At 49.7% G+C, this 27,108-nt stretch overlaps 1 pseudogene; it reads left to right on the plus strand.

Moving 5' to 3' along the window:
* The first annotated feature begins 10,270 nt into the window (after positions 1-10,270).
* Positions 10,271-18,571, plus strand: LOC130871355 (NADH dehydrogenase [ubiquinone] 1 beta subcomplex subunit 10-like; annotated as a pseudogene).
* Positions 18,572-27,108: the final 8,537 nt, after the last annotated feature.

Genomic DNA, 27,108 nt, shown 5'->3' on the forward strand with positions numbered 1-27,108 from the left:
AAATGATTGATTACAGAGCCCGTTTCCTAGTAAAGTGTTGACTATCTTGTGTGATTTCCTAAGTATTGAGAGTGACGAGTGGAATGATTGCATGGGTAATCAATCCTCAGACCACTGTGTGAGTGGGACCACAGTACGTGGGGACCATCTGCGTGCTGGGCTTTGCTCTTGCAAACCCACTGTCCTAGTTACCGTCTGTTGCTGTGATAGAGATACCATGAACAAAAGCAATGTAGGGGCGAAAAGGTTTCTTTGGCTTACACATCTCAACCACAGTCCATCACGGTGGGAAGCCTAGGGACCTGGAACTGAAGCAGAGACCAGTAGGCAGCATGCATTACCCGAGGAGGCCAGAAGAGGGCGCTGGATCATATGGAAGTAGAGTTGCAGGAGCTGTAAGCCTTCATGTGGGCTGCTGGAACCAAACCAGGATCCTCTGTGAGAGCAGGAAGTTTTCCTAACGGCAGAGCCATTTCTGCAGCCGCTTTATTTCTTTTGGGATAGGATCACACTGCAGCTGTCTTAGGGTTCCTTCAGTTGCAATGAAACACCATCACCAAAAAGCAGGCTGGGGAGGACCAGCCATTAGTCCAGACAAAAGCCCACAGATCTGCCCACAGGCCATTAAGATGGAGGCATTTTCTCAATTGAGGCTCCTCTTCTCAGATGACTCTCATTTGTGTCAAGTTGACAGAAAACTAACTCTCACACTGACCTCTGCTAAGGTTTAATTTATTAAGGCAATAAGAAATTAATAACAATAAGTAATAGGAAAAGATGGCAACATGACAGTTTGTTTGTGTTAGTGAGGGTTTCTGTTGCTGTGAAGACACACCATGACCACAGCAACTCTTTTTTTTTTTTTTTTGGTTTTTTGAGACAGGGCTTCTCTGTGGTTTTGGAGCCTGTCCTGGAACTAGCTCTTGTAGACCAGGCTGGTCTTGAACTCACAGAGATCCGCCTGCCTCTGCCTCCCGAGTGCTGGGATTAAAGGCGTGCGCCACCACCGCCCGGCCACAGCAACTCTTATAAAAGAAAACATTTATTTGGGGTGGCATCTTATAGTTCAGAGGTTCAGTCCATTATCGTCATGCCAGGAAGCAAGGCAGCATGCAGGCAGGCGTGGTGCTGGAGCTGAGAGTCCTTACATCTTGATTCGCAGGCAACAGGAAGTGGCCTGAGACACTGGGTGTGGCTTGAGCATATATGAGACCTCAAAACCCACCTCCACAGAGACACACTTCCTTCAACAAGGCCACACCTACTGCAACGAAGCCACGCCTCTAACTGTTGCTCCCTGTGAGCTTACCGGGACCAGTTACAACAACATACAACTGGACTGTGGTGTTTGGTTAGAGTCAAGACAACTACACTGATATTTTGGGCCACGCTTAATTAAGCTAATTGAAAATACAGAAAGTGAGATGGTGGAGGGAGTGGGGGATTATTATAGGAGAAGCAGCCAGGTGAAGTGCTTTGCAGTGGGCGGATCTACGGGAGGCAGTCCTTGGAAGCAGGCCTGCATGGCGAGGCGACTGTGCTAGCGGCAGTGGCTATGTGTGTGGGCTGGACACCAGGCTCTCGTTTCCTCCACACAATAGCCCCAGAGTGTATGTAAAGCTCTCATTTTACGTATGAGAAAATGGGCAGAAAGATTGAACCTGTGTCCCCCATGAGATGATCCCGTTCATGAAGGTTTTGGGGATCATGTGGAGGTGATATGGGCCTGTGGTTTAGTACCTGGCTTAAGGTCTAGAAGGAAACTCAGTTTTCAGGTCCTGCAGAGGTCGCCATCTACAGGTTTTGCAGAGGCAGGACACACACAGGGACAGACAGAACATTACGTCATAACTGGCTTCCAACCGTCGAGTCGGCACAGAGCTTGCTAAGTCCAGTGATAATCACCCCCCAACGTGGGGCTTCTTTCAGCCTTCTCGGAGGCTTGTGCCTTCTCGGAGGCTTGCATGGAAGGTGAAGAGATACCTCCATATTTGTGGGGGGCTCCACAAGCAGAGCCCCACCCCACTAGGGGTCTCTGCAGCTGGTTTCTTAGGCGTATGACCCGGAAGCCCTAGCTAGCTGCTCAAGGAGGCCCTACTCAGCTCCTGGAGAACATCTAATTCCGGGAGCTGGAGGGTGAGCATGTTTGGGGAAAGGAGGAAGCTAGCCCTACAAAAGCTTCCATATCGACACTGCTCTGGCTCCAACTTGCTGCACTTTGATTTCACCCTCAGCATTGGTGTTTAAAACAGGGTCTCATGCTAGAAAACAAAACACAAACCTTTTAAAAACCAACCTTCTAATCTAATTCTCTCACGTGAGAGACGAGAGATCTCAGGCTCAGGAAGAGCAGCAAGCGTCCGAGACCACCTATAAAGGCAATGGCGGATGCATGAAGCTGTGTCCCTGATGTCCCTCTTTGCACTGTCAGCTCCTGCTAATATGGCAGGCAAAGGCCCTCCACAGGGAGCCTGCTCCGAGAGCCCTGTAGATCCGCATCCTTTTACCTTAGTGATTAACCAGGAACATGACAACTACCAGGAGAGCAGACGGAATTCCCCCTTCCTCCCCCATTACAAGTACCCACAGTGTGGAGAATTAAAGTTCGGTCCCCAGACCAGGAAGTCAGGTGTCCTCTAGTATGTTTGTGTGGGGGTGGGGGTGGGGATGGGGATATTCCGTTCAATTCCAAGTAGCAGAAAGACCCTAGACCCCAGGGACTCTGAAGCGTAACAGTGCAAATGCCTTTCTGCAAAGATGGGCGCGTCTGTGTAGGAAGCCCTAGAAGCCGTTTCGGGGGCTGACACAGATTCTTGAAGCCACTGAGGGGTTGAGCATGCGCACTTGTGGCATCAGGTCATCGCACTCCAAATTCAGGCTCTGCCCTTCACTAGGGTGGTTTGGGACAGGAAGGCTAATCTCTCTTGACCCCAGTTTCCTCAGAGCGGCTGTGGCGGTGTAATAACAGCTGTCTGTCCTCTTCACAGGGTCACTGGGAATCACGTGAAGGGTAAGTGGGCTTGGCACCAGCGACAGAAAGATTTTGTGCAGTTCAGATACATGGCTTGCTGGTTTGCGCTGTGCTGTGGACGTGTTTGGGAGCCTTTGTTCTTGCAGGGGCTGCTTTTGTGTGGGGGAAGGCCCGACACAAGGGCAGGGGCAGGGGCCGAGCAGGGGTGATGGCACAGAGGCCGGAGAGGGGCTTGTTGTAGGTGGGGTGAGGAAAAGCCACCCTCGGGCTGTGATTTTGGAACTGGGAATGTGGCTTGCCAGAGATCGCACTGAGGTCCTTCCCGTAGAGTGTTGCTGTTTCCACAGCTCATGCCTGTTTCCTGGGACCACTGATATATGAAGGAGAATCCAGTGGCTAGGGGACCATGAAGAGAGGGGAACTTGGAGGGTGCGTCCCTCTTTCCCTCCCCCATACTTGGCCGATAGAACTCTGGTCTACACCACGAACAATCAGACTTCCCCCAAAAGTCTTTCTGAATATCCCTTTTAACAAAACCCAGCTTTTCTCCCACGGCCGGTCTCTTCAGGCCAGGTTACGTTTGTGGTCAAGCTCAATTAAGCCTTTGCCTCTCCGGGCAATGAGGGCGGGAGGCCACTTTATGGAGTGTAGCCAGCTGACCTTGAGCCCTGCGGTGGGGTAATAGAGCCTTATGTGGCCTTGCCGGGTGTCTAGCTTGGTCAAACAGGGCGACTGAGGGGCATCCACGTGGCCACAGCCCTGCCTGAGCTTTTCTGTTGGTTTGCCAAGCTGACAGTGACCATTACCGTGTATGGTGACTATATAGACTCAGCCACGCGCACACAGACCTGAATCCTTCATCTTGGACTTTCTTCGGATCCCAGGGACCCTCTGTCTCTGATCTGGGCGACTGTACACACCACCTTCATCGTGCCACAGGGGCCCTCTGTCCCTCCTCTGGGTGGCTGTACAGCGTGTCCTCTCTTCAGGTTGTCATGACAATCGCTGAGCTGTTTCTGGTCAGGGATCAGAAAAAGAAATGGGGAGGACACTTGTTAAAGCCAGGCCACGTGACGCTCAGGACTCCAGTGGCTTTAATGTCTCTCAAGATGACATCTTATAAAAATCACGGCTTTTGTCCACCACTAGCTAGTGGCTCGAAAACATTGTTGAGAAACCACCACATGGATCATAGTCATAATTATAGAGTAATAATAATAAATAGAAGCTTTCAAAGTCAGGCCCTCTGGCACAACCCAGTAGTAGTGGGATTAATTATTGTGGCCATAGGGGACATCTCAGTCCTGGAGGGTGGTCAGGTGCTCTGTGGCTCTCTCACTGCATCTGCTTGTCACCTGCCATCCTCTTGATCTTGGCCATTTGTACAGGGATACTCAGCAGTCATTGAAAAATGGAAAGATAGTAAAGACACTGCTGCCCCATTTTACAAAGTGGTCGCCACCCCCGGGGAACAACAGAAAATGCAGGACAGCTATTCCTTAAGTGAGTGTGTCCTTCAAAGGAGGTGCCCAGAGCTCTGTCTGGCCAGGAAAAATGAAAAATAATATCCCTATTTTTCTCTTATCATTTAATTAAAGGCATATCCAATGTAGTAAATCCAAAAATACAGAAAATTCTGAAAGCCAAATGAGCCAAACTGCCGAATCACTGAGTTTGGGGACCCACAGAATCTGTGATGTTAATTGTGTGCCATGACTGCTCTTGGGAGATTTGTCACTTAGCATTAGACGGCAAATGCAGCACCTTTTGTGGCTTTCCTGGGGGGAAGATGTCCACATTAGCTCCATTTGCAGAAGGATTTGATCCCAGTAACAGCCAGATAGTAAGGCCCATGAGGCGAGTGTCATTGTCTTTTGACCCCGTAGATGAAGCTGTAGGAGGAGAAGGTGTTGGCTTGGTGTCAGGGAGACAGAGGATGGCAGTGTGAACTTTTGAGCTTGGTGGAGTTCACCCCAAAGCTCAGACTCTCAACTACCATGTTTATTATATTTTCTTAAAAATGCACCATGTGGACGTGATCCAGGTCCTGATGGATACACAGTGGCGAATGAGACCTGCCTCACGCTTCAAAGAGGGTAGGCTTCAATGCAGGTTTCAGGCTTCTTTTTATGGTCACACCCCTGCTTCAAATCAGGTCCAAGGACCCACCTGCCTCCTGCCTCCTGGAAGGCTGCAATTCCTTTAGGTCTCTCCCACCCATGGTGTCTGTCTCCACGGACAGCAAAGACAAAGGGTTTTGGACACACCCAGGGGCTTTGTTCACATGGAGGGATCGCTGGCTAACCAAGGCCAGGCAGCATGCTGGTAACGTTAACGCAACATTAGAGAAATTGCTTTAAAAAATTCACTGGTGCTCATAATGCCTTTGGAGTTCTGGTCCTTCATGCACCAACATTAGTTATACACCTACTGTAGGAAAAGAGAGAGCTGCTTGTTCTTCCCGGCCACCTGTCTAGCTTAGACCCAAATAATCACACAAGAACTGTATTAATTAGATCACTGCTTGGCCCATTAGCGCTCACTTCTTATTGGCTAACTCTTAGATCTTAGTTTAACCCATTTCTAGTAATCTGTGTATCTCCACGAGGCTGTGGCTTACGGGCTAGAGTTCCCAGTGTCTCTCTCCGGCGGCTCCATGACTTCTCTCTGACTCTGCTCTTCTTTCTCCCAGCATTCAGTTCAGTCCTCCCCACCTACCTAAGTTCTGCCCTATCAACAGGCCAGGGCAGTTTCTTTATTCATTAACCAATAAAAGCAACACATGGACAGAAGGACCTCCCATAAGAACCTACTGCGTGTCTCTCACTGTTCTGGGCGGGTGGGCAGCTCAGTCAACAGACATGCGCAGATCCACTCCTGAAGTGGTTGAGATGGGGACAGAGGGTGAATGTGGAGAGCGACTCCAGATAAAATGGCAACTTAGAAGGCAAAGGAAGACAGCACAAAGGAATTGGGGATTTGTGAGGAGGTTGGAGCAGGCTGCAGCATGGATGGACCAGTCAGAGGAGCCCTCAGTCAGAAAGGGTGGGGGTTGCTTAAAATGAAAGGTGTGTTTCCAAGATAATTTCTGGAAAATTCCAGGTTGGGTTGCATGAGGTGACTACGTTAGAAGTTGTCTAAATAGACAGGGAAATTTGTTCATATAGACAGCAAGATCACTGGTTCATTTGAAGGTGATTTGGGTCCCAGAGGGACATTTGAATGTCCCAGGGACATTCTAGTTGCCAAACTAGATGTTAGAAATTGGGTGGATTGCTGAAATCTTGCACAGTTTAGGGACTGACCTAACTGGAGATAAGTAATGAAGAAAGGCTAGGCAGAAAACCTGGGACTGGGCCGACTGGGCCCAATTGGAAGTTTCATTTGCCTTCTGTTGTTTCTTGTTGTAATAGGAGCGGCGGGGCTGCGTCCCCGGCACCCGGCCGCCCACATGGCTAGCTTATGCCCCGAAATAATTACACGGAAACTGTATTCTTTTAAACACTGCCTGGCCCATTAGTTTCGGCCTCTTATTGGCTAGCTCTTACATATTGATCTAACCCATTTTTAATATTTTGTGTAGTACCACGAGCTGGCTTACCAGGGAGAATCTTAACCTGCATCTGTCTGGAGTGGGAGAATCATGGCGACTCCCTACTCGGCTTCTTTCTCCCAGCATCCTGTCTGTTTACTCCACCCACCTAAGGGCTGGCCTATAAATGGGCCTAGGCAGTTTCTTTATTATTTAACCAATGACCTTCCTCCATCAGTTTCTCAGGAACCTATGCAAGGGTCTTCCCCATTGTCCCCGAGGATATTCTTCGTCCCCTCATGTGCCCTTTCCGAATACCACAGACAAGCAAAGGGCAGCCCAAACAGGCCAGAGGGGCCTCCTTGCTGAGAGCTGTCCCCAAGTTCTGTCCCAATTACTAATGACTTGTGATTTAATTTCTCCAAGTCTACTCAAAGTCTGTGGGAGGCCACAGCAACAGCTGGATTCTCTGCCACCACAGCCTTCCTCATCTGGGCCACATGGCAGAAGTGCTGATATACCTGTGGGCATCAGCTCGGAGGCCAGACCACATGAAAGAGCGCATGCACCTAGTCTCCATTACATCCGGGATCTGAGAAGTCACGACACATTCCTAGGACTCATTAGTCCATCACATGTCGAGTAGCCACAAGGTCCTAGATTCCATCCCAAGTACTGCAAAACAAAACATTTCCCCGATTCTTCCTGGCATCGAGCGTTGAGTTCACTGCCCTGCCCAGCACCAGCTTCCCATCCCAACTGCACGGGCACACATCCTTCTGCCTGCCCCACAGCTGACTGCTGGCTGACGGAGAAGCAGGTGGAGGAGACGTGCTGAACCCCCGCCAGCCTGAGGATTTCATCTCAGAGCAATTTATGAGGAAGAAGCTGAGTGTTGCTGAACCCTAACTTCATTGCCGTAGCCTGGGGTCAAGAAGGGTAAAAAGGTACCCAGCTTTCAGATTTCAGGGGTCTGAAGGTGAGGCCACCAAAGGCTGAGATCATTACTGTGTTCATCCTGCTGCCCATGCTTCCTTGACCTTGGCAAATCCAAAGCACAGGGTTGGTAAGAACTTCTGGTGACGAGACAGGTATGACAGCCAACACACAGCTTTGTAAGAGGCAGAGGTAGGAGGATTGTGAGTTCAAGGTCATCTTGGCTTTGTAGACTGTCTCAAAAGATCACTGTGGAAATGAATGTCACAAAGAGCCTGCCGCCCCCCCCCATAGGGCACTCTGTCCCTACACACATGGAGGGTCAGGACGCTGACCCCTCTCCTGGCTTCCATGACTGACTCTTCATTCCATCCAGTGCCCGTTGTCTTAAGCCAGCGATACTTTCTGAAGGTCCCTCCCATTCCTCCATATTTCTGTGCCATTGGGGCCAAACACAGCCTCTCACATATAACAGATGCCCAGTAAATGCCAATTTATTGATTGAAGAAAAGGATGAATGAATAGGCTTTACTCAAACAATTTGGCTTTCTACCCATGGAGAGAGCCGGTCAGAGCCAGCAGAGGTCATAGTTCCTCCTTCCCTCCCTCCCTCCCTCCCTCCCTCCCTCCCTCCCTCCCTCCCTCCCTCCTTCCCTCCTTCTGGACACACACATACACACAGAGGGGAAGAGAGAGAGTGAGAGAGAGAGAGAGAGAGAGAGAGAGAGAGAGAGAGAGAGAGAGGGAGGGAGGGAGGGAGGGAGGGAGGCCAAGGACAGCCTCCGATGTTACCTTCAGGAATGATCTCTGCCTCCTTTGGAGACAGGATCTCTCATTGGCCTGAAGCTCACTAATTAGCCTAGGCTGCCTGGCCAGGGATCTCTAGGGACCCCCCCAGTCTCCGTGTCCCTACAACTGGGATTATAAACCTGTCCCAAGAGTCCTGGGTTTGAACTCAGGTCCTCGGGCTCGCAAGACAAGTGCTTCACTACTCCACCGCTCTTTAGGTGAATCTAGAGAGATGGTGGCCGTCGATTCCATATATTTTTGACTGGTCTTACTTACCGGAATGTGATTCCCCACCCTTTAGTTTCTTCCAATCGCCAGGCAGGGAATTGCCGCTCCTGACGAACATTGAGCGGCCACACGAGGCCCTGGCAGTGCTAAGTGCCAGACTTTCACTCCTGTGGCTGAAAAGCTGTGCCTTTGGAGAGGGTTCTCCACTTGTCAGAGCGAGCAGCAGCCAGGCGTGCCTTCCGGCCCAAAGCGTATGCTGCGTGTCCGAGGGCTCTCAAGGCACCTGAAGCTGTGCCAATTTGCAGTAATTAAACAGCAAGACCCAAGTGAATGGTTCGCTGTGGCTGTGAGACAGCCAGATGCCTGGAGTGCCGACCAAGCCCAACTCCCAGCTCACTGCCTATCCCTGAAAACTGTCTTGAAAAAGATAAAATCCCCAGTAGTGCTGAGAGAGTTAGTTGGTGATGGTGAAATGATGCCGTTTTGAGGACCGCATCGAGGGCTCCTGTCATCGGCACCTTCCCTTCCGCCACATCTGCCTTCTGTCCCTCAGACCTTAGAGTTTGCACACATAGCCAAGGACTCTGCCATGTCACACTGCTCAAGGGCTTTCAGGGACCCATGGATGTCAGTCCCTTGGGAAGCACTTCCCAGATAGCACGTTTCAACTCTCCTAATTGTTTTAGGAAGTCTGGTCTTATCCCTGTTCCTCCACATGACATAGGTAGTGAGAACAGAGAAGGGGCAGATCTCAGCCCCCCACACCCTTAAACCAGCAAAAGACACTATTAGCTGTGTATTGAAATAGTTTCAGAGGGCGTGCTCTGACAAAGTCATACAGGCTGGGAGGTTAGGCGGAGATGACTCTCTCACAGTCCAAGCGTAGACATTCCATAGCAAGAGGGCGGCAAAGACATGTTTCCGTGAAGGTTCTAGATAATTCATTCTGGGTCTCTCTTCTGGGCACTTCTGCTAATTTCCTCGATGTGTCTCATCTCATGGCTGCCTCCCCTACCTCCATTTTTATGTGGCTTTTATCTGAGTTAGTCTGTCTTCAAAAGGCTGGTTCTAACCCAGTCATGGCCATTGGACTATTTTGACGTGATTGGTGACATTTGGAGCAATCCTATTTTCAGAGGAGATCATACCAGAAAGAGCTTAGACTTCCGCGTGTCTATTTCGGAGGGACACAGTTCACAGATGTTACAGTGGTTTTGGGTTCACACTGAATATTCAAGAATGTAGGAATAACTGAGTATTCACCACCCCGAGGAGAAGGTGCCAGGGGGGCACAATGGTGGAGGACACATTAACAAGGCAGATGAAGGCAGCCCCTTGCACGGATTTCAAACACAAATATCAGCCTCTTGCTTGCGGCTGCCTGGGGTGTCCTGCCCAGTGCTGACCTCTGTTCTAGGGAATTCCAGAAGCACTGTATTCTCCGGCATCCCCTTGGATTGTATTTAATGAACTGGCTGTCAGCTGTCACCCTGGCAGACTTCATCCTGCCCTCAACAAACGAAAAGGCAGCAACAGCAACTGCACATCCAGGCCAGCATTGGACTCAAACCAAACCAATAAAGAACCCGCACTGAAAATCACCTTTGGTGGCCGGGACGCCTTTATCACAATAATTGTCTGAAGGGAATAGTGGATGGCGCCAGAGACCCGTTGGGAGTGGAAGGGAGGCAGAGGCTGGGTGACTCCTTGGTGGTGACACGGATTCATCTTATTAAGGAGCAATGGATGGGTTAGCTGGGCAATTAATCACCAGTGCCTTCTCCCAGGAGCCGGAAGATACGGGAAGCGCGGAGATGGAGACGGTAGAAAAGCTGTTGCAGAGCATCCTGGTGAAGCCACACGTTGTGGTCACCTGGAGGGGTGTGTGTGTGTCAGAAAACCTGGAGCTGAGGCCACGCGTCCTGACCTATGCCATCAAGTCTTTGAGGTCAGAACCCAGGAATCTGCCTTTTTCTAAAGCCCCTGAGATGATTCAGTGTGGTGTATTGTAGGGACACTAAGGTGCAGTGTCTGTCATCTTGTCTTGGGGGGAGCCAGCGAGACTGAGGTTAGAGCACACCCCCACAGCACCTCCCACCTCATCCCCCACCGCACCCCCACCGCACCCCCCCTACTGCAACCCTCACCTCACCCCCCACCACACCTCCACAGCACCCCCACCACACCCCCATCACACCCCCCACAGCACCCCCCACCTCATCCCCCACCGCACCCCCACCTCACCCCCCACCACACCTCCACAGCACCCCCACCACACCCCATCACACCCCCCACAGCACCCCCCACCTCATCCCCCACCAGACCCCCCACCTCATCCCCCACCACACCTCCACAGCACCCCCACCACACCCCATCACACCCCCCACAGCACCCCCCACCTCATCCCCCACCAGACCCCCCACCTCATCCCCCACCGCACCTCCACCTCACCCCCCACCTCATCCCCCACCTCATCCCCCACCGCACCCCCACCGCACCTCCACCTCACCCCCCACCGCACCCCCCCACCGACACCAGGGCCACCTGCTTACCCTGGGTGAGCAAGCAAGGCACCACACAGAGAGCTTCCATTTCATAACCCTACTGCCTCCTGTCAGGCAGGTAATTCTGAGAAAATACGTGTTGATGAGGTCGTTTGGGGTGACTGTTTTCTACAAAGAGACCTTCAACAAAGCATGAGAATGCAGTTTGTGGCTGAGAAGTTAGTACGGCAGACTCCCTGAGCCTTTGGCACCCCACTTCCCAGAGACAGAGTGACCTGGGCACGGGCAGAGTGTATTGCTTTCATTTGTGACTTGGGTAGGAAATAGTTGAGAGCTGGGCGTTTTTTTTTTTTTTTTTTTCTGTAATGAAACGTCCTTGGGTCAGAACAAGCATGTCACTCTGTTCCCTGTTTTGGGCGGTAACAGAGTATCTGAGGCTGCGTGATTCATACAGAGCAGACGTTGTTGCACCGGGGAGCCGGGGAAGCCAAGGTCCGGCACTTGTATCGGGGAGGGCCTTCGCTCTGCTCTACACAGCTGAGGTGTAGGCAGGGCAGCCCAAGATAGCAAATGGGCTGAGCTAAGAACGGATAGGATATAAGGGCAAATTATTGAAGCTACTCTGCAAAGAAAAAGGGGGCTGGTGGGATGGCTCAGGGTTGAGAGCACTGGCTGCTTTTCCAAGAGGTCCTGAGTTCGATCCCCAGCAACCACATGTTTGCTCACAACCCTTTATAATGGGATCTACATATGCAGACAGAACACTTGCATGTGTGTGTGTGTGTTTGTGTGTATGTGTGTATGTGTGTTTGCATGTGTGTGTGTGTGTGTGTGTGTGTGTGATGAAGCCATTCCATGAAAACACCAGTGCTCCATTTGGATTTAATTGCTTCCCAAAGATTTCACTTCTGAATATATTTGTACTGGGGTTGGAATTCCCAATATGTGGACTTGGGGGAGATACCTTCAACTATAGTCCCTTGGCAATAAAGCAGCAGAGCCAAATTACCAAGAACCCTCCAAAGAGAGGAGGTTCTGGACTCTGGGAGTGGAACCTTAAATCTTGCCTGTCTATCGGCTCATGGCCAAGTTCAATCTTGGGACCCCATCCAGTGGTGCTGCGTGGGAAAGCATGGCCTATGCTTTCCGAGAGTTGATCCTGCCCCCACATGGCAGCAGAGAAAACTCAATGCAGCCACCAGACTGTCCAGAGTCTGAACAGGGTGAGATTTAGCCCCCCAGGGAAACTCACAGATGACCAGTTTGTATCCAGAAAAACTCTTGTCGCCATCCGGCATACATTGTCCCTGTGTTTGCTTTGATGACAAATATTTAATATTTTTTTTGTATTCCCTTGAAATTAGGTTGTAGATTAAGACAAAATCAAAACAAAACACAAAGGTTGGGTTTAGAGTTCTTGTCTCACCTTGGGTTTGAATTCTAGCACAATGAATGAATGAATGAATAAAGTAATATATTATTCTAATGTATATAAACTGAAGGAAGGTAAATGTGGTTGTTTTCATCTGTAATCTCAGCACTTGGAAAGCTTGGAATTCCCTCCAAGTTTGAGACCAGCCTGGTGTACATAGTCAGTTCCAAGTCAACCAGAGCTACAGAGTGAGACCCCGTGTTGAAAAACACAGTAACACAAAACAGCAACAACAAAACACCCTCAAACAACCACCATCACCATAATAAATCAAAACAAAAAATCTTACACGTGTAACAATTTATAACAAAACATTACATCATTTAAAGCGATGTGTTGCAGGTAGTGATGGCGCACGCCTTTAATTTCAGCACTCAGGAGGCAGAGGCAAGTGGATCTCTTGAGTTTAAAGGCAGCCTGGTCTACAGAGAAAATCTAAGGATAGCCAGGGCTACAGAGAAAAACCCAACCAACCAGTGTGAGTTCTCAGCCTTGTTCAACCTAAACAACTTGACAAGAGTTTATGTATCTTGGACATATTTATGAAGTCAAGGTGAATCTGGCCAGCACAGCCCGGATGTTTCCGAAGTCTCCGTCAGATACCGTGAGGGAGCTGCCACTGGCACAGGCTTCATAGCTGTCTTCAGGGAACAATCATCACCGATGCAGAGTGGCCATGGCGACGACCTACAGAAGACCTTGGTCCATAGTCATGGCAACAAATTCAGCAGAGCCCTGCGAAGGCTACATCTGAGGACTGCTGGGAAAGAGGTGTTGTGATATACAGATCGAGTGGGAGTGAGAGAGATGTAGCTGTCACCCATGCTGGGGTGGGACTTTGGGGTGATGCAGCTGTCTTTGGGGCACCCATGCTCCTGTAAATGCATTGATTTGTCAAGCCGCATTTGGGTAGGGTTGCATCCTTGGTCCTGGGGTCAGAAAGCATTCCTTTACATCCAGGTCACAACTGAAAACCAGGTACTTGCGGTTTAGACCCTTTCCTATGGGCACACTGCTTCCGGCAGCTGAGGGTCTGAACAGGGCTCCCACTTATCCCAGCAAGTGTGTGTGTGGCTACAGTATCGCCGGGCCCCTTTACATGTTACACATCACAGATTTGGGCAGAGTCTACTCGGGGCCTAAATTATAAGCCCAGTCAGAGGGGGGTAGGCTATGCTGGCTCAGGGTGTGGTGTTATCCCTAACACACAGTCAGAGTCCAAAGCGGGGCTCTGTTAACAAGAATGGCATTCCCTACCAGGGTCCCCAGGAGGACCCTGTGCCTTGATGCCTAGTTTAGGATTCCAGGCAGCTCCTATCAGATAGGAGCCCTGAGCCGGCTCCCGAAAAAACTGCAGGCAGGGAAGCAAAAAACACAGCCAAAGTCCCAGGACTGTGGCTTGGAGAATTCAGGCTATGGGGAGTCCTTCCCTGTTGTGTTGGACCATGTCTAGGAGACCCACTCCGCATAGCACACCTCCTGTGGAACAGGTTCCCATGGAAGGTCTAGACTCAGAATATAATTCCCCACCCCTACTGGTTGTGCACAAATTTCTGGCTGGCAGTGGGGCCCCGGAGGAACATAACTTACGGAGGCATGCGATTGGAAGGCTTCGTGAATGGGGACCTTAGAGCACAGAAGCCTCTGGAGTCACCATCTAGACCTCCAAAAAAGAATCCCGAGGCTGAGTTCCAGAGTGAAGTTGGAGGAGTCCTGGCTGTGTGGGTCTGGGCCGATGCCTCTGCAGAAGGGTTGAGAGTCGGGAGGTTTTTTGCATAGTTCCAGGAACCACCGACAGGGTGGGCCTCAAGGCTCCTTGTGCGGCTTTGGCTGAGAGTAACTTGAGCCTGGGTTTATGGGGCAGAGTTGGTGACCATGTAGCCAAACTGTGCTCGGCTTCCAGACCACAGGCATCTCTTTCCGCAGCTTGAAATGAAAAGATTTGTTCTAGGTGGCACATGCCTTTTAATCCCAGCACTCGGGAGGCAGAGGTAGGAGGATCTCAGCCAGCCTGGTCTACAGAGACAACCAGGGTAGCCAGGGCTACACAGAGAACACCCACCCTCTCACAGTCTCGAAAAACAAGCAAGGATCTCTGTTGATATGAGGCCTCTCCTCTCCTCCCCTTCCCTCCCACCGGCTGTCATAGAAGTGGCCCAGTGAGAACTGTTGTGCCCTTCCTTCCCAAGGCTGAATTAGCCAAGAGGGGCCCTCAGGTTGCCTGGGTTACCAAATGGTTTAATTACCTGGCCCAAATGGACGTCCTGCTCACAAAGCTGCCTAGCCCAGTCCAGCCCTTCCCAGTCCAGTCCTTCCCAGCCCTGCCCAGTTCAGTCCTGCCCAGCCCCAACCCTTCCCAGCCCTGCCCTTCCCAGGCCTGCCCTGCTCTGCCCAGCCCAGCACAGCCCAGCCCCACCCAGCCCTGCCCTGCCCAGCCCTGCCCAATCCAGCCTTGCTCAGTCCAGCCCTGCCCAGTCCAGCTCTTCCCAGCCCTGCCCAGTTCAGTCCTGCCCAGCCCTGCCCAGCCCTGCCTATCCCAGTCCAGTCTTGGGGTCAGCCCAGCCCAGAATAGCAGTCTTTTTGCCACTGTCCTGTTTTTCATTGACTCCTCCTCCTCCTCTCTCTTCCTCTTTCTCCCCCCATCCCTTCCTCCTTGGGGTGGTCTCTCTTCATAGCCCAGGCTGGCCCCAAATTCCAGGACCCTCTTGCTGCAGCCTCCCTAGTGTGAGAAACAAGACCCCTCACTCCATAATAACAAATTTGAGAGACTAGGAAAGCAAAGCAGTTCTCTCTCTATTTCACAATTCTGCAGAAATGAAGGTCGGCTTTGCAAAGAATGGCTGGTGTACCTATTTGGCGAAAAGGGGTGAATTTCAAAAAAAGTCTCTGATTGCAAGAAATTCCTGCCCACACCCCTCAGGCAGGCTCTCCGGGGAGCTGCAACCTTCAAACTCGTCTAGCAAAGCCCCCTTCTCAAACACGCCATTCTATCAGGTGAGGAGGCAAAACCTCTGAAATGTAGCCTTATTTGCTGTGTCCTGGGCCCGAGACATCCTCCTTTCTGACTGTGAGCTCAGCCATGCAGCAGACTGCCTGTAACCTCTCCACCCTGGGATGCACCCAGGGCACCTAGATAGGCAGGTGCCCCCTAACGGCCAGGGAAGATGGGTGCCCAGTGCCTCTCACATCTCTGTAGTTTTCTGGTGAGTCCTAAATACAACCCAAACTCAGAGAGCCCTAATGACTTACGTCTTGAAAGAGCACTGGATTGCAGCATGCACGACCATACCTGGCTGCCACATTTCCCATCCATCTCGTTCACTTATGGACTAACTCGTTGTGCTGGGCAGTTTTCTGTTACTGACAAGACACCAAGGAAACCAGCTGGATAAAGGCTTCAGGCTTGAGCCTACGGCCTTTTGGTCCGTGTCCTGCTTTGCTGAGATAAAACACCAGGACCCAAAGCAACTTGGGGAAGGAAAGCATTTCCTCTTGCAAGTTGCAGTCTACCATTGAGGGAAGCCAACCAAGGAGGAAGCTTGAAGCAGCAACCGTGGACGAATGCTGTGTCCTGGCTCCTGGCTTGCTCTCTCTGGTCTGCTCAACCAGAAACCCATCCGCGTAAGGGTCCTACTGCCCACAGTGGGCTGGGCCCTCCTATATCAATCAAGACAGATCCCCAGACGCCAGTCTAATGGAGGCAGATCTTCAGGTGAGGTTCCCTCTTCCCTGGGGACTCGGGTTCCCATCAAGTGACAGCAAAGAGTAGCCAGTCCTCTTGCCGTGAGACTGTGGCATCGCAGTGCCTGAGTGGGTGGTGGGTGGTGCCAGATAATCCCACAGTGTTTCCTGCACCCCCTAGCTTACCCCTTTAATTGTCTCCTGCTCCTTGAATGCCGCATGAGGAACTTCACAGAGCTGTGACTATGCAATAAGATGGTGTCCGCGGAGAATTCGTCACAGGGCCGGCACCGATCGGCACTGTGTGTGGCAACCGCTGGCTCCCCACGGGACCACTGGACATTCTCGAATTCTCCACACATCCTCCTCTGGCCTCTGGCCTGTGCAGTTCCCTGCTAGGGTTGATGAATTCAAGACTCCCCATAAGGTTCCCTCATGCCTCAGAGCTGGTACCAGGGATCCAGAGCTCCAGAAGGGGGTCACAGAGATCAGCCTCAACGGGCTCTAGGACGTCTGTCCCCAGGGAGAGCACTTGATCCCTGGAGTCCTGCAGCCACTGCCTGGTGGCTGTTCTCTTGGCGTTGGCTCCTTCAAGATAGAGAGCTGCCGTCCGTCTCCTGGGCTGAGTGAAAACTAATTTTAGATTTCTGGCTTCATGTCAAGCCTGGAATTTCCTCCTCCCTCCCCTCTCAAGCAAGTCAACATAACCCCCCAGAGACTCCGTACTATAACAGGGCTGGCCAAACCCCACATGATCGTTCTCCAGGGCAAAAATACCTATGTGGTTATGACCCAGAACACCAGCTTCTACCTTACAGGACCCAGCCCAGGCTTCGGAGGGCTGGAGCTAAGCACTGGGTGACAAGCTGGAAGGAACTGGGTCATCTGGGTATGCATAGTTCTGCGGTCACACACAAGTGGGGAGAAATGGGGGGCTCCCCAGTAGGTGTGCACATGGGTACACGGTCCTCATCAGACAGCCATACTGTCATTCCCTATCAGAGGATGACAAGGGTCGCTTCCTTTGCCAGGATAGGACTATGGACCCAGAATCATTGGAGCAATTACCATGCACCAGGGCCTTTTGCTCCCATTCCTAAAGACAAACTGGCGTGGAGCAAAATCCTCAGCCCTGAAGTCAACAGCCGAAAAGCAAAGCTGGGATCCCTGGGCTGTAGGATGGACAGAGACAAATCAGGAGACTCCCTGTCTAGTGACCGAGGCAGACTTACAGAAAACATCCTTTTCATGAAAGAAGGCAGAGGCTTGGCCCTACAGGAGTGAGGAGAGGGCAAGCGTGGCCCCCAATCCTCCCTGTTGGGAGCCCAGGGATGGCTAATTCACCTTTGTGGTGCTGACGCCAAGCTCTGTGTTCAGGTCCTGGAGAGAGAGCACCACCAGAACCGAGCAGAGGATCTTGGGAGCAAACCGTAGTTTCTTTACCAGTGCTTTCTACACTGCCAAAGGCTGCGAAGAGCCTTATTTCCAGCTTGTGGGGGAGGGTCCACTCTCAGTCAAGCTCCTTCAAGTCTGCATTCTCAAAGAAAACAGTAGTGGAGGGTTTTTTTGGCTTAAACGGGGAGAAGCTGCCCTCTGCTGGCCACATCTGGAAACACCACGGGTGGGTGGACAGTTGTTCAGAATTTTAGTGTCCCCGCCCCCACCCGGTCAGGTTCCCTAGCCCTGCTCCCCCTAAAGTCTATCTCTGAACTCTGTGAATACCAGGTGAACGCTAATTACGTGTGTTGGGCAGAACTTCACCTTAGAAGAAACAGTTAACTAAGAAAGATGTTTATTCAACACTGGCACTCACTGCCGAAACTTACAAAGTTTTAGAACTATTTATTCTCATAATCAGAAATGATGATCTTGGGGGGGGGGTAATTATTCTTCTCCCACTCAAAAGTGAGTGTTTAGGAGCTGATCCGGACGCGGAGTGTATTGGAGGTCTGCTGGGAGGGCTTGCTGCGGCCAGCGGGACTCTCAGGACAAGGATGTGTATCCCGAGACCCTGCGCTCCACACGGGCTCCCTCACCACAAACCTCGCTCTCCAACCCCTGACCTAGTTTATGAAGACCTTCAGTCTCGTCGTGGACCAGCCCATGACCCTCGCGAGAGAGTTTATTAAGCGACAGCATGCCAAGAGCCGAACCTACTACGATCACCGCAGTACCGACATGAGCCAGACATCACGGGGTGCAAAGAGGGTGATGTCCTGTGTATCTTTGAGACTGAGAGCAATGGAAAAGGGGGTACAAAGTTAACCAGGAAATTGTGAACATCATCCAGGAGAGACTTCAGGATGTCAACAGAGAGAAGGGAGAGCTCAAAGCAGAATCATGTCAAGGAACTGGAGCAGTGCACGGAGGTACCTAAAGCCTTCTATGGCCGCCATTATGACCTGAGAGCCTATTCTTCCACTAGAGAGTGCTCAGCAAAGCAGAAGCAGAAGGTGCTAGAAGAGAGAAAGGCTACCAAGCAAAAGGCTGCTGCCTAAGACTCCAAGAACTCTTGTTACGTTGCTGGAAAAAAAAAAAGTGAGTGTTTAACACTAATTGAGAGCTGACAAGATTGTGTAGCGTGTTTGTGAGTGTAGTCGGCTGAGTCTTCAGACAAAAGTCTGCTTTTGGGCTGGAGAGATGGCTCAGTGGCTAAGAGCATTTACTGCTTTTTCAGAAGATTCAGGTTCTTTCCCCAGCAACCACACGGAGGCTCACCGTCATCAGTTAACTCTAGGATGCAGGTTTCTGATGCCCTCTTCTGGTCTCAGTGGGTACTACATGCATCTGGCACCCATACATCCATGTAGTCAAATACTCCCACACACTGAATGAAAATAAATCTTCTTAAAAGCCTGCTCTTGCATCGAGCCATGTAGCTGGCATAGCCATGAGGGATCTGTGGTCTTGGAGAAGCTAAACAGTGCCTCGTGGGTCCTTCCAGAGTCAGACCAAGGTTCTCAATGTCTTTTTGTATTGTGTTCGTGCTAATCAGTTTGTGCCACAAACACCATGTTGTCCCTGCAAAGTCACTTCAACAAACAAGGCAGCCTGACCTCTGAGGACAAGTCTCAATGATGTGAGACAGTGGTTCTCACCCTGTGGGTCATGACCCCTTCGGGGATTGAACGACCCTTCCCCAGGGGCCACTTATCAGATATCCTGCATATCAGACATTTATATTATGATTCATAACAGTAGCAAAGTTACAGTTATGAAGTAATTTTATGGTTGGGGGTCACCACAACATGAGGAGCTGTATTAAAGGGGTCACAGCATTAGGAAGGTTGAGAACCACGGTTGTAGGGACAGAAATCCTCTCATCATCCAGCTGTACGGTTATCCGAGCAGCTGTAGAAACTGTGGACGTTAGAGTCTGGCCTCCCTCCAGATCTCAGGTTTGCCATTTGCTGGATTGGCCCAAAGCCACGTCTTTAGCCAGTGGGAGGCCAGTCACTCTGCTGTCAAATCGAAGCACTTCTGCAAACCTTGCATGATGTCCTCGGGAATCTGCTGCCAGCTTGCAGAGACAGCAGTCACCTTGGTGGGTGGAAGCTGGACACTGTTATCAGTGGCCAGCCACTGTCATTGCATGGTCAGGGATGCCAATGGTGAAGGGGACGAGGCCTCTTTAGTCTGAAAACTCTACCAACGTTTGAAGTCCTCAGATTCTTCCATCCTGGCCTACAAATGGTGAGTGTGGATCTGAGGTGTGCCTCGAAACTTCCCCCAGCAAACTGAATTGGCTGCTCCTCCCTAAATGGAGAGTCTTCAAACTGTTCTATACGTCTTCACCATTAAAAGTTTTGAACGTGTATACTGTTTGTAGATGTATATATTTATTTGACATTGTAGCTGGTCATCCATAACCACAGGACCTCATCTTCAGACTCAGTTAAACACAAGTAATATATATATATATATATATATATATATATATATATATATATATATATGGAAATTTGTCTGAAGGGCTGGGGAGATTGCTCAGTGGGTAAGAGTACTTACAGTGTTTCTTGGTCAGTGTTCTCTGGAGGAACGAAGCTGATAGAATGAATCTATATAGAAGAAAAAGGGATTTATTAGAGCAGCTTACAGACTGTGGTCCAGCTAGCTCAACAACAGCTGTTTCTCATTGGAAAGGCTGAGAATCTGTAGTCATTTGGGGCAGCAGGCTGGTTGCCTCTGGTGGTCTTCAGGGACATTAGCATCCCAAGGAAGTAGATCCTAAGCCCAGGGAAGGGAAGCCTCAGCAGCAGGAGTGATGAGCTTGCCAGCAAGAGTGAGTGCAAGCAGGCAAAGGGTGAAACTCCCTTTTTCCTTCCTTTGATATGGGCTGCCAGCAGGTGTGGCTCAGCTTTAGGGCAGGTCTTTCCACCTCAAACGACCCAATCAAGAAAAGCCCTCAGTCCATTGCTTGGGCTTTAACAGATTCCGGATGTAGTCAGGCTGACAGCAAGATGAGCCTGTGTAGATAGGAGCTGAGTCTGAGTTAGCAGTGCCTATTGTAGAAATTAGCTCGATTCAGGAAATAACCAGGCTAGCTAAAGGATAAAACAATTATATTTTTATTTATTATAATGGGGAAAATTCATGAAACATGAATGAGAAGTCCAAGTTCAGCTGTGCCTCACGGGACTCACACAGAGAGAGTGCACCTGGGTCATGCACCCCTTTTTTCTCTCTAGGTCCCAGAAAGCCATGCTTTAACTTGAATCCACTTCTTAAAGATAATTGGCTAACAAGACTTTCTCATCATCTCCCCCTTTTGTCTAAACAAGAGCAATTCAAATCCAACACAAAACTATGTACAGTAGGAACAGATATCAAGTATAAAATTACAAAACAACATAAACAATATTAAACTAGGAACACAAGACAAATATTTTAATAAACATTCTATTTCAGAGAGTCTAAATCTTGCATCAGAAAATCTTGGCTAAATCATGAGAGAAAGGTAATTATTACTATCTAATCTTCAACCCCATCGAAGGCCTGAGAAGGGAGATAATGTCCTATTCTGCCACAATTAAAACATTTGGTATTTTGATGTCTCCTCAGACATTGGAAATTGCTTCTCCTACCCAAGCTTCAGTACTAGAGTCAAGTGTTTCAACATTCATTGTATGCAAGCTTCATTCATCCATTGGTGCTGATCTGACCTTTTAAGGCCCAAGAATATTTTTGCATTCTAAGTTGGCATTCTCAAAAGCCAAAGATTCAATTAGTACACGTCTAACTTCTGGGTCTGTTACCCCTATTCGTACAGCCTGAGTTAATCTTTGTAAAAAGTCACTAAAAGTTCTCTCTGACCCTGTTTAACCCTAGTTAACTCTCTTTCCTAGTTTCTGAATCCTGTCCCAAGCATTTAAAGCTGTTGTGCTACATATGGACAAGGTGTATTCATCATAAAGAGATTGATCCTGAGGATCAGAGTAAAGTCCCTCACCCAGAATTTGATCTAGGGAAATCTCAAGTCCTTTTGCTTTTCCCTGTTGCTCTAAAATTTTTGCCTCTTCCCTCCAGTAGCACCACCAAAGCAACTGCGTTCCATTTTCTAGGACTGCTGAGATCAACTGAATCCAGTCTTGTGGTGTTGCTTTGTTGCTTGAAGCCCACGTTTTCATTTCCCTAACAAAGGACGAATGTATTCCATAAGATACAATTGCTTGTTTAATTTCCTTTAGATCAGTCATACGTATGGGCTCTCATGTATATTCTTTGACCACTTTAGGGTATTTGCTGCCAGAAACTCTTTCTGATGATATCATTCAAAATGCAGGTAGAACTGGGTAAGATATCCTGGAGTTTGGCACATACTGATAAGGCTAAATTTTGTCTTTGTACTTTTTGTCCCTGGTCATCAAATTCAATAAATTTCTCAATCTTTTTAAATCTTTTTACCACTGCCTTTTGAAAAGTCTGGATCTCCTGTCCAGTGTTCTGCTCTAATGCCCTCATTGAGGATTTCAAGGTGTGAAGTCTGTCCAGTAGGGATAATGTCTCATCCTCGGACATAATTTTTATAGCATGCATACTACCTTCCTGGAGAGACATTCTATCAGTCAATATATCATACCCCTTTGACAGAGTCTGATTAATACATTCAACAGTATGAATTCTCTCTGACAATGTATCAGCACCCTCTGACATTGACTGGGTTTTGTTTGTCAAATTGGCTGTATCCTTCTCCAGAGCGTTGAATTTTCCTTTCAGTAGATTATTATCAGTCTATCGATAAAGACTGTATCATTTCTAAAAGTGCCTCATTCTTGGCCCTATTGTAACACCATGTTTTTAAGAAGAACCTATGAAGGACAAAGCTGATCCCCAGAATCAAATAGAAAGATGTAGGAGGGAAATCATATAAGCCTTGCATGACATCGTACATAGTATAAGTAAAAAGATTAGTGAACTCCTGGATTGTTAAGTTGTCCATAATTTTTCCCTTTTAAATTATAAATTTATATTTCAAATTATAAATCTTACCTGTGGTTTTGAGCTGGAGTAGATGTAATAACTGTTACCTGCCAGTAGGTGTCGCTGCACATTTGGAGCCACATGGCTGGTTTGAATCTGATTTAGCGTTAAATGATAAAAGATATACTCAGATTAAAAACAGTTATTTAGCGTAAATCACAGACTGTGTGCTCCGCGGAGGTTCCTGACTGGTCCAAGCACTAGAATAGTAAGGTAGTGATGCAGGACAGAGGCATCCAGGGAAGCCTGCATCTCTTCTGAGTTTCCAGAGCGGCTCCAAGTCCTCAGGCACCTTGGCCCTCCGCGACTGTATGGCTCTGAGGTGTTTAATGAGGAAATACAAAGGACCTCAGCTAGCGGCTACTCAGGGCCAATATAGTGGCTACTCAAGGCCAATGTGCGGGAATTCTATACCCAAAATGAATGGCGTGGAGCCTGACCATGACTGGTCAGAGCTGCTGGAGACTCTAGCACTACAATGCGTGTGCCAGCTATAGAAATTAGCTTGATTCAAGAAATAACCAGGGTAGCTAAATGATAAAGCAATTATATTTTTGTTTATGATAAGAGGGGAAACTCACATACCAGGAACGAGAAGTCCAAGTTCAGCTTGGAATCACACAGAGAGAGAGCACACCTGGGTCGGGTGCCCGTTTTTTTTCTCTCTAGGTCCCAGAAAGCCACGCTTTAACTTGGATCCACCTCTTAAAGACAGTTGGCTAACAAGGTTTCCCCATCAGCCTATGTCAAAAGCCAGGCAGAGCCGAGTACTTAACAGTCCTTAGAGGGCAGAGGCCAGCCCAGTTCTACATTCAGAGAGAGATCCTGTCTCAAAGCAGCAATGCAGATTTGTAGAGCCGACATTGGAGTCTTCCTCTGGGCCCTGCCCCTGTGCTCATGGGTACCCCCGGACACCACAGGTACGCACTGCTTCCAACTGAGCCTGTACTGAATGAAGAGCCTACATGGGCTTTTGGCTTTCTTCTGTTAATACAGTGTAACGATTTACCTAGCATTCATATCTAAGTCACCTAGAGGGGCTTTAAGTCTCGGGGAAGGTATGTGTAGGTGGGGGATGGAGCGCCTGTGTAAACACCATACAATGCCGTGTAAAGGAGTGAAGCATCTATGGATTGGGGGTTCCTTAGGGGGTCCTGGAAGCAGTCCCTGCAGACACCAAGGGATGAGCTTGCACACCTTTCTGCACACACAGACCCTCTGCCATCAGTTTAGAGACAAACGCCACACAACTCGAGATTTGCTTCCTTGAAACAATCACAAGCAGAATGTATAGATGCATTTTCACATTAGCGAATCTGCTCGGGTACCTGCCAAAGAGACCACATCTCCCCAGGGTCTAAGAAGGAGCGACCCATCCAGACGTGTTAACCCCCTTCTCCCTGTCACACCCACAGCAGACCCAAGGACACTGGTCCTCTTACATCCTCTAATCCATGCTGTGTAAGAAACTGTTACATCGTTTCAAGACTAATGACAAAGGAGAAAGACTGTACAGACACCTGGTGCTTTCTGAATACCGCAGCCCACTGGCTTGTTGAACAGGTGGATTTAGAACCAGCTGATCCACAGTCACTCCCAGCGCATCCTAGTGGGAAGAGTTCGGTCCCCGGTGTCTAAATTTCTATACCATGGATGGGCTGTCACTCATTCGCTAATTACTTGAGGTCTGCCCTCTGGCTGGGAGGAAAGGGTAGGGAAGAGGAGAAGGGGAACAGACAGCCTCCCTGACTGACCTGGGACGGACTGCTTCCTCAGAGGACCCTTCTGGGGCACATGCTGGATCCACACCACTCCACACCCACATCTGTGCCTCGTTCATCCCCCGAGGACTGCTGAGCAGGGGAGATGTGCCAGCCTCACCAATGTGCATTCCGGGGATTCACGATGACAAATGCTATGCATGGGTAAAGTTCTAATCTTGGGGCTGGAGAGATGGCCCAGCACATGGCTGATTTCTCAGAAGACCCAGGCTCAGTTCCCAGCACCCACCAGGCATCTCACAAAGATCTGTAACTCCAGTAACAGGGGGTATGATACTCTCTTCTGACCTCTGGGGTCACTGCTCTTACGTGTTGCACAGACAGATGCACACCCAGGCGAAACGCTTATACACATAAAAGTAAGTAATAAAAACATTATTTTTTTATCTTTATGACAACTTTTAGTGATTTTTTTTAGAACAATCATATACTTTTCTAGGTTTTAGGTAAAACTGAAAGCTTTAAATAATTTGAAGAAGCTGAATTTTGTGGAAGAAGTCATAGAGGGGTAGAAGTGACCATCAGACATTACACGAGAGATCAAAAAAAAAAAAACCCTAAGAACAAAATACAACTTCATGAAGATGCACCATCGACAAGGAGAAGAGGAGAAAGATCAGGGTCAAGGGTGGAAGAAGTTGGGGAGCAGGCAGGGAGCACAGACCGGATGGGGGTGGGGGCATTGATCTAGAGATGCTGTATAGTGATGTGGGCTTCATGGACAAGCAAAGCAGGACCTCCGGTAGAATCTTTATCTGCTAAGAAAATGTAGGGTCTTTGCTAAGCATTGTCTGGGTGGCAGTACCTAGTGAAGTGACACCAGGTACGGCCCACGTCACCGTCATCAGCTGGAGAACCTCAGGTTCCAGGTGGGAAGACGTGCCTAAGGAAGTTACGCTATCTTACGTGCTTTAGCATGGCAGACACTGGATAAGGACTGTGTGATGTGTAACAGCGACATCTCGCGGGAATCAGGGAAGGTTCTGGGGCAGAGGGTCATGTGAGTTGGTCCTTGAGTGCAGGTCAGTCAGTGCCTTGTGGGCGGGGCAGGAGGCAGTTGAGGGACAGTGGGGGATGGAAAGGACAGAAGGGAGCCCTTGAGGATCAGAGGGGAGGTGAGATGAGAGAGGCAGACGGGAGAGTGTTCTGACTCTGCAGAACAACGCTGGAGGGTCGAAAGCAGGCCACAGAGGGACACCGTGCACACGCGGCTGAACATGAGGTCTGGGGCTTTGGATGCATGGGCCTCACTTTGGGCTCCAGTCTCTGATCACCCGTACTGAGGTGGTCCTAATGCAGAACAGTTTCCCTAGGGCTGCCTGGTTGTGGTTCCTAGTGTCGCGTGACTTGCTTGGAGGAGGGTGGTTACAGAGGAACCTTCCTGCAGCTCAGTTCCAGGAACTGGGATGGACCCATCGTTGGCGACAGTGAAGGCCTGAAAGCCAGAGGGCCCTGCCTCTGGCTGCATGCTCTGCCAGGTGAAGGGAAATGTCACCCTTGGGGATGCTGCTGAGTAAGATGGTGATGCCTTCGAGGGTCATGGGAGCAGGAAAATGTCTAGGTCTCTAAGTCATGGAGCTCAGCCATGGTGGGCTCTCCTGTTTCTTAAATGGCCCAGCATTTGAGCCAGAGACCAGAGTGGGTGCACACAGAACTGGGTTCTGGAATTCTCTTGTGTGTGAGATGGTGACAGCCATATGTGCTCAAATTCTGTGTGATGATCACTTCTGTTACTACTCCATACTCCTTAGAGAGATGTAGCCCTCGGAGGGCTAGTGAGCATCCCAGCCTGCAGGGCTAGCGAGCATCCCAGCCTGCAGGGCTAGTGAGCATCCCAGCCTGCAGGGCTAACAAGCATCCCAGCCTGCAGGGCTAAGAAGCATCCCAACCTGCAGGGCTAGTATGTATCCCAGCCTGCAGGGCTAGCGGGTATCCCAGCCTGCAGGGCTAGTGGGCATCCCAGCCTGCAGGGCTAGCGAGTATCCCAGCCTGCAGGGCTAGTGGGCATCCCAGCCTGCAGGGCTAGTGGGCATCCCAGCCTGCAGGGCTAACAAGCATCCCAGCCTGAAGGACTAGCAAGCATCCCAGCTTCAGAGGGCTAGCAAGTATCCCAGCCTGCAGGGCTAGTGGGCATCCCAGCTTGCAGGGCTAGCGAACATTCCAGCCTGCAGGGCTAGCAAGCATTCCAGCCTGGTGACTTTAGGCACCAAGGATGAATGTGTTAGAAAAGAATGTGGGGGAGTTGGACTGATTTGGTCTTTAAAACCTCTTAGACACTCTGTCTGCCCTGGTACAAGCTTGCCAGCTGCAAGCCTGCTCTCTTCTCTAACAGGTTAGGGTCAGATGGCATGTTTTTTGCAGCACCTTCCAGCCTCTCTGATCAAGTGGGAAGACTTTGGGAGAAAATCAGAAACAAACAACAGCAAATGTGTTCTTTTTAAATCAGGCCCTTTTGCATACAAGAAAACGAAAAGCGTTGGGTCATAATTTTTTGGAATAGCCAATAAAAACCTCTCGGCTAAGTAATTTGCACATGATTCATGGTCTCCACTCTCCCAATATTTCTTTAAAATCTACAGCTAGAGGGTCCTGTGGATCAGCTTGTGAACACAGCCCACAGACTCTGGGGCGAGATGTTTCCTGGATGTGTTTTTATTGTCCTGCCCATGGCCTTGCTTTGCTACAACTCATCACTACCAAACCTCTGAGAACGCTCCACACTCAGCAAGCATCTTTTATAGAGCACAGCTTTCTGCCCAAGCTGTGTTTGTAAG

Source organism: Chionomys nivalis, chromosome 3 (assembly GCF_950005125.1).
Source record: "Chionomys nivalis chromosome 3, mChiNiv1.1, whole genome shotgun sequence".
In the NCBI taxonomy this organism is placed as follows: Eukaryota; Metazoa; Chordata; class Mammalia; order Rodentia; family Cricetidae; genus Chionomys; species Chionomys nivalis.